Genomic DNA, 12,326 nt, shown 5'->3' on the forward strand with positions numbered 1-12,326 from the left:
CCGCCGCCTGGGGTCCGAGAGGTGGGCGTGTGCCCACGACCGCCCCAGTGGCCCAGCCCGGAGCCTGCGGACTCGGCCACCGCCCCGCGACCGCCCCAGCTCACCACCCTGCCAGCTCGCCTGCCCGGCGCCCCGCGTTCTGGAGCTGGCTTTGGAAACCGGGCCTTGAAGGGGAAGGGGCTCGCCCAGCGCCGGCCGCGTGACTTCACCGCCGCCTGTCCGCAACAGTTCTCACCAAGACCCCCGCGGGCAAGCCTGCGCCTAGGCCCCTGGCGCCCACTCAGACCGCGGGGGCCACTCATGTTACACAGCGTGTTTCCAAGGTAGAGACCACTGAGGCCATGAAGTCTACTCAGCAGGGTTCACTCAGGCCGCGTAGCACATGCTGAAGGCAAAGTCCACTCAGGCCAAGGAATCCACTTAGATTCCAGGGATCACTCAGACCTCAGGGTACTCTACATCAGAGTCCACTCTGGCCAGGGAGACTCAGGCTTCTAGATCCACTCAGACCATGGAGCACATTCTGAAGGCAAGGTCCACTCAGACCGCAGGTTCCGCTCCTTTATGGGGTCCACACAGGCTACAGGCTCTTCTCAGACCACCAGGTCCACGTCAGTCTTAACAGAGGCCCCCTGGGACCTCAGCAGTGCATGGTGGGGAGGGGACATCAGGTAAGGCTGGCTCTGCTGTGGTCTCCATCCTGAATCGGCCAGTGAAGACCACACCCCTGAGATGAGCTCCAAGGGGGCCACCACACCTGTGTGTGAGCTAGGCTGGGGGCCTCACCACCCGAACCTCGGTTTCCCCATCTCTAAAATGCCTGCTTTCTGTAGTGCAGTATAGTGCAAGCACTGGAGGAATGGGAATTCTCCGGGCAGGGGGCATCTGGCCTGTCCATCAGCATTCTGTGTGTGTGTGTGTGTGTGTGTGTGTGTGTGTGTGTACTCATGCCCCAGGCTAAGCTCTGATCTCAAACTCAGGAGTTCCAGCGTCCCAGGCATCTGAAGGTCCAGTAAGTCCCAGACACAGGAACCTCTCAGCTGTGTGGGACACCACCTTCACCCCTGATGAGATGAACGACATCTCATTTTGCTGTGGCTGAGAGCAAAGTCCGAGGGCGTCCTGCTTGTGGGGGCCCTCAGAGCAGGATGAAAAGTAAGTGCAGGTGTGTGTGTCAGGGTCTTCCCAGAAGCAAGTTCTAGTGGCTTGCCTTGACCAGGCTGTATGTGAGGACATGGGCAGGGATCTGGGTTTACCAGGGGTTCACAGGGGTGCAGGTTTGACCCCAAGCAGAGGTGAAGGGAAGGGAAGGTTGGGCCCACAAGGCTCACAGTGCTGTGTGGACAGAGCCAGATCTGGGCAGGCCACCAAGGAGCGTTCTGTACCACATAGTGAAATGACCGCTGGAGCACTCCCACTCCCTCTGTTAACCAGGAGCAGCTGTGGGAAGCCTGGCCCAAGGCCAGAAGCACCATGGGCCAAAGCATGGCTCACTTGTGGGGGACCTACAAGGACTTAGGTGGCTTTGGCTTTTTCTTTTTATTCTGTTAGAGCTCCCAATAAAATGATTTAATAAAAAAAGAGAAAGAGCTTTATATCAAAGAGTAATTATAGATTAAGAAAACATCCTAGCCATCAAGTCCATAAGTCTGATATTAGCCCCTGAGTCCAATACGAGTCCATAAATTCCTCTGCACGCTCGCACAGCACATGCAGTGATGGAAGTCTGGAGACATATGTGCATGGGCACCACTGCTGGTTCCTGGAGAAAAGGCAGACAGACCCTGTCCGGGTGCCATGGAACCCCTTCAGTACCTGGGAGGTTCAGACAGTAACCCCTGGGTGGGTTCTCCCTGCCCCCCAGCCTTCTCCTTTGATGCTTCCCAGGGACCAGCCCGGTGGTGCTGGGAGGCAGCCTCACCAGTGAGATTCAGACGGCAGTTGCAGAGTGGAGTGGCTCCTGATTAGTCTTTCTCTACAGGGACATGCTTGGCCAGCATGCTCTCTGATCCTCTGCCCACCTCCCCTTCCTCCTCCCTAGCCAGGATGTGTACATGGCCCTTCGAAGTCAAGTGGACGTCCGGTGACCATGAGCTGGCAAGCAGGGAGAAGAAAGACAGCCACCCAAGGACAGAGGCCGGCCAAACGGGAAGAATGCAGCCTCTGGGGATGATGCATGCCATTGGACTGCCACCAGCCACAGCCCCTCCTTCGCCTTCTCCAGAGTTCCTGTTATGTGGCAAGAGTAAGCACTCATGGTCTCAGCCCCTCTAGTTGGGTTCTCTTGTTGGCAGGCGAAGGCAATCCTCTTGTATCACTGCTGAGTGCTTTCCAAACAGAAGTCTCCGCCCAGCCAGGCTGAAGAGCTTCCTGAGACATGGCCTCCAGCAGGGCTAGGAAGTTGGAGTCTGAGCTGGGCAAAGTGGATCCTTAGAGGAAGGAGGGGGTGGGCAGCCAGGGGTGAAATAGGGAGGGTTGCCTTCCACCCATCTGGGAAGTCCCCCAGCTAGGCTCAGGGGAGCCTGGGGTGGGCACAGGGTGGCTGGAGCTGGGCAGGGAGCCGAGTCAGCTCCTGGCTCCCTTCTTACGCTCATGTGGTCATGGGACGTGCCCCTCCTCTCTGAGTCACTGCAGGTCTCTCACAGACAGCACTGGGTTGCCCTCAATGTTGCCTCCCACCCCCAGTAAGGAGGTGCACTCTGGGGTAGGACACAGCTTGGATAAGGTGACCAGACATCCTGCTTTTGGCGGGACAGTCCCGATTTTTGGCGTTTTAAAAAAGTCCCGATTTTTGGAAAGAATGCACGACAAGCTAGGGAACGGACTATTTGGTCCATATAGACCAAATTTTTAATCAAGAACCCCCACCCCACCCCCTGCCCCCAGTCAACGATGTCCCACTTTAAATCTGGTGACCTTAAACTTGGAGGACAGCCTCTGCATGTCCTGCTCAAACCCTCTGGCCAGTCTGGCTGCTGGCTGCTCACAGGGCAAGTGTGTGGCAGGAGTTCAGAGGCAGCTGCAATTCTCCCAGAGAAAATGATAAGGCTCTGAACCCCCACCTTGACCCAGGGGAGAGAGAGAGAGAGAGAAAGAGAGAGAGAGAGAGAGAGAGAGAGACCCAATGCAGGACCAGTGAATTAATGAGCGAGGCTATTCCAGCTATGAGAAGCCTATCTTGATGACCTTCCCCTTCATGGGTCTGGTAAGAAAGTGGAAGAAGATACGGATTGACCTGTGATTAATTGTGTACAAGCACCCTGCTGTGTATAAAATGAACCAAGAGTTGAGCGTGTCCTCCGGACCTGAGATCCCTGTGCACTGGACCTCCTGGATCCAGATGACAGCTGTGCCATCTGAGGAGCAGCACCAGAACCAGGAGCCAGAGCCTGGAGCAGAGTGATGCACCTCCCCCCTCACAGTGCGATAAAGCTAAGCACTTTTGTGCAGGAGGCTGGGTTGCAAAGTGGGGTACCTCTGAGCACTGCCTTGGGGAAGTTGGACTGGCTGGCCTATGGAAGTGAGGCACAGTGCTTTTGGGCTGAAGTTTACTGGAGTGGGGTGCCACCAGCCATTTTCTTCAAGGAGCTGGGGTTGCTGACCCACAGACCTTGAGTTGCATACCTTTGGATTGAAACTCCCAATGCAGACCTAAAACTCTGTAGCATGTCCTGGAAAACTGCATTTCTCGCTGGCACGACAGCTTGTCAACTTCCTTTTTCACCATGAGAGTTGTGTGCGAGTTTCTGTGCAGACAACGCAATGGTAATTAGAACAGAGAGATCAAGTAGAGACTCTTATTAGATATCAGAAAGGTAAAATAGTGACTATTAATTAAGACAGCAGAATGACTCAGCAGAGCCAGTAGGTGTCGAAGAAGGATTTGTTGTAGGGACGAGAGGGAGAGCAGTCAGAGACAGTGCCCTGTTGTGGCAGGGGAGCCTAGTGCATGACGGGAAGCCCCAGGTGGGCCAGGGAGCATTGGAGGAAGGGCCGTGGGCCATGGGCTGGGCACAGGATCTGGGCTTGTCCGGAGGCCAGTACCAGGTAGCAGGGCTTCAGCTGGAGGCCCAGCCGTGGAGCCTGCCTCACGGTGGTGGCACTGCTGAGGCTGCGTCCATGGAGTTGTCCTGTGGGAGAGAACCAGCCAGGCAAGCGCCAAGGCCAGTCAGTGGTGGTGGAGACCACGCTGCCATGGCCTTCAGAGAGCACAGAGGTGGGGGCCCAGAGCCCAGATGCTGCCTTCCTCGCACCTAAGAAGGGAGGGACAGAGGGGACAAGATGAGGGATTGGCGTTAGGACCCAGGGCAATGGCTTTTGAGAAGAGTCAGGCCAAAGGTGGAGCATCAGTCCAATAGAAGAAATTGAGGTGGACCCACCTCGCTCCTAAAGCATGCATAACTGTGTGTGTAGGGATTGGCTCGGGCTGATACCTGCAGAGAAGGACGGATAGTTAACAGGGCAGGCTCCCCTGTTGGGGATATGGGAGACAAGTTCAGATGTGTCCTGTGTGAGGACGTCAGACAGTCAGGTGGGGGCACCATGAGGAGGGTGCTTCCTGCTCAGAAGAGCAGAGTGAGCTGAGGGCTCACTCTGGTTATGTTCACAGAGGCTCCCATTTGAACACTATCTTGGCAGCGGGTTCTAAAGGCTGGACGAAGAGCAGCATCTCTTAGATGAGAGGTGATAGTCCATTTTCTCCCGGAAGAAGGGAAATGCTTGAACTCATCATTGAGAAAAATTGGTTCTTTGTTTTGGAAATGTCACCAGTAATGACGGAACTAAGGCCCAGGCACATGATGGGGGCACAGCTGAGCGAGCTGGCCAGGCTTCATGGGGACTGTCCAGAGTGAGGGCAGAGCCTGGGGCTTCCCCAGAAACCTTCTTGGATGAAGACCTCCAGAGCTCGTGTGGGCAGTTGGCAGTGTTCTGCATGAATGAGCTGTGTCCCTTGAGGTTTCTTGTCTGGTTTCTGTTTTGAGAGGGTTGATCCTCGGAGAATGGTTTCCTCTATTCCGTGTGAATCTAGAACACAGGGTGCCTAGATTGTTCCTGTGGGACTGGTTATTTTGGGTTTGTTTGGTTTACAGTTATTTATAAGACAAGAAGGGATATTTTCCTCTACTTGTTTGTTTGTTTTATTTTTGGTCTTCACTTCCAGGGTTGATTTTAAAGCCACTGGGAGCTTTTACTCTACATTTTGTCATTGTTAGCTGGGTCAAGTCCGTTTTGATTCATAGCAGGCCCATGTACAACAGACTGAAACAACACCGGTCCAGCACCAGGCTCACACTTGTTATGTTTGGGCCCGTGGTTGCAGCCACTCTGTCGATCCATGCAGTTGAAGGTCTCTGTCTTGTTCAATGCTCCTCTGCTTTACCAAGTGCGATGTCCTTTTCCAAAGACTGGCTTCTCCTGATGCCATGTCCAAATCTCATGAGACGAGGTCTCACCATCCTTGCTTCTAAGGCGCATTTGATCGTAGTCTTCCAAGACAGGTTTGTTTGTTCTTCTGGCCGTCCACGGTACTTTCCGTCTTCTTCGCTGGTCCTGTACAAGAGCCGTATCATTGCGTCTCTAAGGTTCCTTATTCACTTGCATCGAGGTGACTGAACACACCTTGGCTCGGGACAGGCACACCTTTCGCCCCAAAGTGATGTGTTTGCTTGTTAACTCTTTAGTGAGATCTACTGCAACAGGTTTGCCTAATGCAAGACATCATTCAATTTTTTAAGTGCTGCTTCCATGGAGGTTGATCGGAGATCCAAGTAAATAAAACCCTCGACAAGTGTTAGTTTTCATTGAGTCGGTTCCAACCCATTGCAACCCCACACAAAACAGAACACTGCGCAGTCCCAGGCCTCCCTCACAGTTGCCATGCCCGAGCCTGTGGATGAAGCCACTGTGTCATTTCACTTTGTTGAGGGCCTTCCTCTTTTCTCAGCCCCTCCACTTCACCAAGCATCATGTCCTTCTCCAGGGACTGGTCTCTCCTGACAACCCGTCCAAAGGATGTAAGATGAAGTCTTGCCATCCTTGCCTCGAAGGAGCATTCTGGCCTTACTTCTTCCACGACAGATAGGTTTGTCTTTTTACTGTTTATGGTTCTCTCAATATTCTTTTCCAGCACCACAATTCAAATACATTGTTCTTACTCCGTCTTCCTTATTGAATGCCTAACATTCACAGGCACATGATGCAATGGAGAATACCTCGGCTTGGGTCAGGCACACCTTAGTCCTCCAAGTAGCATCTTTGTTCTTCCACACTCTAAGGAGGTCTTGCGCAGCACATTTACCTAAGGAAATACATCTTTTGATCTCTTGACTGCTGCTTCCAGGAGCATTGATTGTGGATCCAAGCAAGACAAAATCCTTGACAACTTCAACCTTTTCTCTATTTATCATGATGTTAAATACTGGTCCAGTTGTGAAGATTTTGGTCTTTTTTACACTGAGTTGTAATCCATACTGAAGGTTGCAAACCTTGGTCTTCCTTAGTAAGTGCTCCACGTCCTCCTCACTTTCAGAAAACAAAACCTGTGCCATCTGCATATTGCAGATTGTTAATAACACCTCCTCCAATCCTGATGTCACACTCTTCTTCATATCATCCAGCTTCTCTGATGATTTGCTCAGCAGATAGATTGAGCAAGTGTACCAAGAGGATACAATCCTGTTGTACACTTTTCCTGATTTTAAACCAGGCAGTATTCCCTTGCACTTGGTCCATGTGCAAGTTCCCCGTGAGCACAAGTAATTGTTCTGGAATTCCCATTCTTCTCAAGGTTATCCACAGTTTATTATGGTCCACACAGTCAAATGCCTTTGCATAGTCAATAAAACACAAGTAAACATGTTTTTGGTGTTCTCTGCTTTCAGCCAAGATCCATCTGGCATCAGGAATGACATCCTGTGTTCCACATCCTCTTCTGAATTCAGCAGGAACCTCTGGCAGCTGCCTGTCACTGTACTGTTGCAATCCCTTGTTGGATGATCTTAAGCAAAATTTTACTCGCTTGTGATATCAATGATAGAGTTATAGAGTTTGAGCATTCTGCTGTGTGAGCTTTATTTGGAATGGGCACAAATATGGATCTCTTCTAGTCAATTGGCCAAGTAGCTGTCTTCCAAATTTCTTAGCACAGACTAGTAAGTGCTTCGAATGCTTCATCAGCTTGTTGAAATATTTTCGTTGCTATGCCATCGGTTCCTGGAGCTTTGTTTTCGGTTACTGCATTCAGTGCGGTGTGAATGTCTTGATTCAGCACCATTGGTTCTTGCTCATATGTTACCTCCTGAAATGGTGCACTGTTGACTTTTTTGGTACAGGAACCCTGTATTCTTTCCATCTTCTAGTGATGCTTCCTGCGTCATCCAGTATTTTGCCCATAGAATCTTTCAATATTGCAACTCGAGGTTTGAATTTTTCTTGAGTTCCCTCAGTTTCAGATATCTTCAGTGCCTTCTTCCTTTTTAATTTTCTAACTCTAGGTCTTCACACATTTCGTTATAATATTTGGCTTTGTCTTCTCGAGCTGCCCTTTGAAATGTTCTATTCAGCTCTTCGACTTCATCATTTCCTCCATGTGCCTTAGCCATTCTACGATTAAGAGCAAGTTCCCGAGTCTTCTGACATCCACTTTGATCCTGTATTTCTTTCCTGTCTTTTTTATGACTGATTGCTTTCTTCATGAATGATGAAAATAGCAAAAAGGCATAATTGATGTCCTTCTACAGTTCATCATGTCTTCTGTCATGGGTGTTCAAGGCAGCAAACCTGCTTTTGAGATGTTCTGAACATTCAGGTGGGATAGAGTCAAGGTTGTGTTTCGGTTCTTGTGGTCTTATTTTATTTTTCTTTAGCTTCAACCTGAACTTACATATGAATGACTGATGGGCTGTTCCACAGTCAGACCCTGGCCTGGTTTTAGCTGCAGATCTTGAGCTGCTCCCTCGTGTCTTTCCACAGATGTTGTCAACTTGATTTCCGTGTACGCCATCTGAGGACGTCCATGTGTATGCCAGCAGGGTCACTGCCTTTTGTATTGTTTAAAAAAGGTATTCTCAATGAGCAAGTCATGGGTCTTGCAAAATTCTATCATGACATCTCCTGCTTCGTTTCTATCACCAAGTCCATGTTTTCCAACTACTGTCCCTTCCTCTTTGTTTCCAACTTTTGCGTTCCAATCGCCAAGAATCATCAGTGCATCTTGATTGCATGTTTGATCAATTTCAGGCTGACGATGTTGGTAGAATTCTTGAATTTCTTCAACTAGCTTTTGTAGTTGGCCCATAAATTTGAATAATAATTGTACTGACCAAATTTCTTCGAAGACAGTTAAAAATAATCCTATCACAGGCAGCATTATACTTCAAGATTGATTTGAAATTTCTGTTTTAACAATGAATGCAAACACCATTCCTCTTGATTGTGTCATAGTAAATCATATAACTTTCTGATCCAAAGGCGCCAATACCAGTCCATTTTCTGATTCAAAATGGCCAATACCAGTCCAATACCCGGGCACCACTAGTGCCCGGCTATCGATCTTCATGCATTCAATTTCATCTTTGACCACTTCCAGTTTTTCTACATTCATACTTCCCACATTCCAAGATCATTAGCAAACTTTTGCAGCTGTTTCTTCTTCCCTCAAGTCATCCCTTATCAGCAAACGAAGATCCCAAAGTTCCACTCCCATCTCAGGCCACCATGGTCTGCTCCACTCTGAGAGAGCAGCTCCCCCTCAGTCACATTTCCAGTGCCCTCTGACCCGAGGGGCCCGTCCTCCGTCACTGTCTCAGACAATCTCCTGCTCCCATCCATCGGACCTTCAGTGTCTGGACTAGTTCAAAGCTATGCCTAAGGTTTTCAGTGGCTCCTTCCTCTGAAGTGGGCAGCTGATTCCTTCTCTGTTGTCTGTGCTTAGTCTGGAAGCTCTGCTGAAACCTGTCCACGTTGGGCGACCCTGCTGGCATTTGAAACACCAGTGACCTAGCTGCCAGCATCACAGGCACACACAAGCCACCACAGTACGACAAATGGACCGACCAGTAGTGGGTTCTCAATATATAAAAATAAAAATAGAAGGAGAGATGGTTCACAGTAACTTTTTCTCAGTTGGCTTTGACGATGTCAAATTATTTTCACACATTTCCAAGTAAGGAGTGTGAAGCGGATTCCTTTGGTTGACAGCAGTGTTTTAATGAGGTCACCTCTCATTTCCTGGTATCCTGCATAAACCTCACCACGTGCTGCTGAAGGGCTTGTCAAGATGTGTGTCTTATGTGTAGTAAAAGCACATTTAATGCCATACTTTCTAAAATGCAAATGTGGTTAATTATATTACCCACCCACCCCTGCTGTCATTTACAAAGAAGTCAGTATGAAAGACATTTTATTTTGTTGCAAAAATCGTAAAAACAGAAACCTTGTTTCAGACGGAGGAGGTTCACATTCCCCAAGGAGAGGATCCCCTGCGAGGAGGTGTCAGTGGTCAGGCCGGGGCCAAGCCTGCAGCACCTCTCCCTGACCATCCTCTCCTCCTGGGCCATGAAAGAAGTCACACCTTCCCTCTGGGTGTAAGGTGCTGGGTGATAGCAGGGGTTGTGTGTTGGGCTGCTAACTGCAAGGTCAGCCATTCGAAACCACCAGCTGCTCTCCAGGAGAAAGGTGGGGCTTTCTGCTCCCATAAAGAGTTATATTCCTCAAGGGCATGGCAGGGGAGGCTGGGGGGAATTGGGGAGCTAAGAACGATGGGTACGAGAAGGAAGAAAGTGTTCTACAACTGATTGTGGTGGTGATTGTACAGCTCTTCTTGACAGGACTGAACCATTGAATTTATGATTTGTGAATTATCTGCCAACAACAAAACTGTTGGGGTGGGGGGAAGAGGAAGAGAAAAAAAGGTTTTCCTTCTTTAATCATGCATTTTGAATTATTTTCTGTATTTGGTGTGAGGTAACGCTCCGACTGTTACATGTTAATATCCCTCTTTCCCATCACCCTTTGTTGAAAGGACAATGATGTCCCCAGAAAATTACCTTGCTAACCTTGTTCTAATGCAATAGACCATAAATGTAAAGGGTTTATTTCTGGATTCTTAGTTACTGAGATCTATCACTGCCTGAATACATTCACAGAATTGTGACTGTACATTCACACACACACACACACACACACACACACACACACCTTGCAGTCTCGGAATCTCACAGGGGCTGTTCTACCCTGTCCTATGGGGCTGCTATGAGTCGGCTTCGACTGAGGGTGCTAAGCTTGTTTTTTGGCTTTTATCTGGATGGGGATGCACCAATTAGCATCCAGCCATTTCAGGAGCTAGCATCAGATTATGGAGTAATGGAATCGAAGGAAGAAGTCCAAGGTACTCTGAAGGCATTGACTAAAAGCACGGTCTCAGAAATTGAAAAAGTACCTGTTGAAATGTTTCCACAGCCGGATGCAGTGCTGCAGATAGATGCTCTCTCGTCTGTGCCAAGAAATCTGGAAGATAGGAACCTGGCAAACTGCCCGGACAAAATCCATTCCAGAGAAAGATGATCCAACGGAAGGCTGACATGATTCAATAATGTCACTAGTACACTTCTGAAGAAGGTAATTTAAAAACGATTGCAACAGGAACTTGTGTTTGTCTGTGTTGACTATAGAAACAAATTTGTAGACACTCTTATGTGTATAAGAAAGAGCTTTATAGACAAGAGTAGTTGAATATTGAGAAAATTAGCCCAGCCCAGTCTAGATCAAGTCCATACGTCTGACACTAGCCCATATGTCCGATACTAAGCTATAAAGTTCTCTTCAGACTCAAGAAACACATGCAATAACGCTGAATGCAGGAAGATCACAGGCCAGTGGGTGGAAGGTCTTGTGGATCCAGTGGTGGTGCAAGCATCTCAGCACTGGCAGTGGTCTCCACGTGGCTCCTCCGGCTCCAAAGGTTTAGGGTAGCTCCATGTGTCTTGTCAATGAAAATATGTCGCATGGAGTGAGCATGCATCCTGCCTCCAGTGAGTTATTTATCTCATTAGCACCTCCAAATGAGGTCATCAAGCTGCAACCTGATTGACAGGTTAAACTCCACCCCTTCACTCTTAAGTCTCACATTGACAACTGATGATGTAACTACTGCAGACACCAATAGAAAACTGCCAGAAATTCAAGTCAGATTCAGAAGAGGACTTAGAACTAGGGTTTATCATTGCTGCTGTCAGATGGATCTTGGCTGAAAGCAGAGAATACCAGAAAGATGTTTACCTGTGTTTTATTAACTAAGCAAAGGCAATGACTGTGTGAATCCTAACAAATTAGAGATAACATTGGGAAGAATGGGAATTCCAGGACACTTCATTGTGCCCATGTGAATCCTGCTCATAATCCAAGAGACAGTCTTTCCAACAGAACCAGAGAATACTGCATGATTTAACACCAGGCAAGGTGTGTGTCAGGGTTATGTCCTTGCACCATACCTGTGCAGTCTGTATGCTAAGCAAATAATCAGGTGAGGGGGTCCCTAACACTCACACGGGTCCTCAGGAGGGACTTTGCAATTGTGGAAAAGGATAAAGACAGACAGACATACAGAGAGACAGCAGGGGTCCTCATCCCTATATCAGGACCAAGAGTGTAAATGTATTTTCCAATGGGTATAAACAAGCGGTACCTCCAAAGACCTGAATGTTTTTTCAAAGCTATGTATTTAATTAAAAAAAAAAAAAAACCTTACCACCTTCAACGTACTCTCCATTACAACTTAATACATTTGTCAAATCTGCGATTCCATTCTTGGAAACATTTTTCAAACTCCTCTGTTTGGATGGCTGACAGCACCTCCCTCATTTTTTTTCTTCACCTCCTCTGCTTCATCAAATCGCTGTCCTTTCATGTTCCTCTTCACTCGCAGAAACAAAAAGACGTCTCACGGAGTGAGGTCAGGTGAGTAAGGTAAATGGAGCAAGAGAGGCATGCTGGTTTGTTTGTTTTGCCAAAAACTGGTGCACTGAGATGGCTGCGTGAGCAGGTGCATTGTCATGGTGGCAAAACCAGTCCTCGGTCTGCCACAAAACAGGCCTTTCTGGTCAGACACTGTTTTGCAATCTTTTCAGAACTTCTACATAGAAAGCTTGATTAACAGTCTGATCTGGTAGAACAAACTTCAAATGCACTATCCCCCTCACATCACATCTGTTTTTTTGGGGATAACCCCATCATATAATGGGGCCTACAGATGTTTCATAAGGCATGCATGTCATACAGAAAACATATGACATAGTCGGTGGGTAATATCACACGCGGGTCACATAATA

The 12,326-nt window shown here is 48.4% G+C and overlaps 1 long non-coding RNA gene across 1 annotated transcript; it reads left to right on the forward strand.

Annotated features, from left to right (window-relative positions):
• The first annotated feature begins 1,010 nt into the window (after positions 1–1,010).
• Positions 1,011–10,625, forward strand: LOC123521077. Its single transcript, XR_006679568.1, has 3 exons — positions 1,011–1,155; positions 2,042–2,245; positions 10,459–10,625. It is a non-coding gene; the product is annotated as an uncharacterized LOC123521077 (long non-coding RNA).
• The last annotated feature ends 1,701 nt before the right edge of the window (positions 10,626–12,326 follow it).

The sequence above is a fragment of the Echinops telfairi genome, unplaced genomic scaffold, assembly GCF_000313985.2.
Source record: "Echinops telfairi isolate 266 unplaced genomic scaffold, ASM31398v2 ScPeMD7_7469;HRSCAF=8507_1, whole genome shotgun sequence".
NCBI lineage: Eukaryota > Metazoa > Chordata > Mammalia > Afrosoricida > Tenrecidae > Echinops > Echinops telfairi.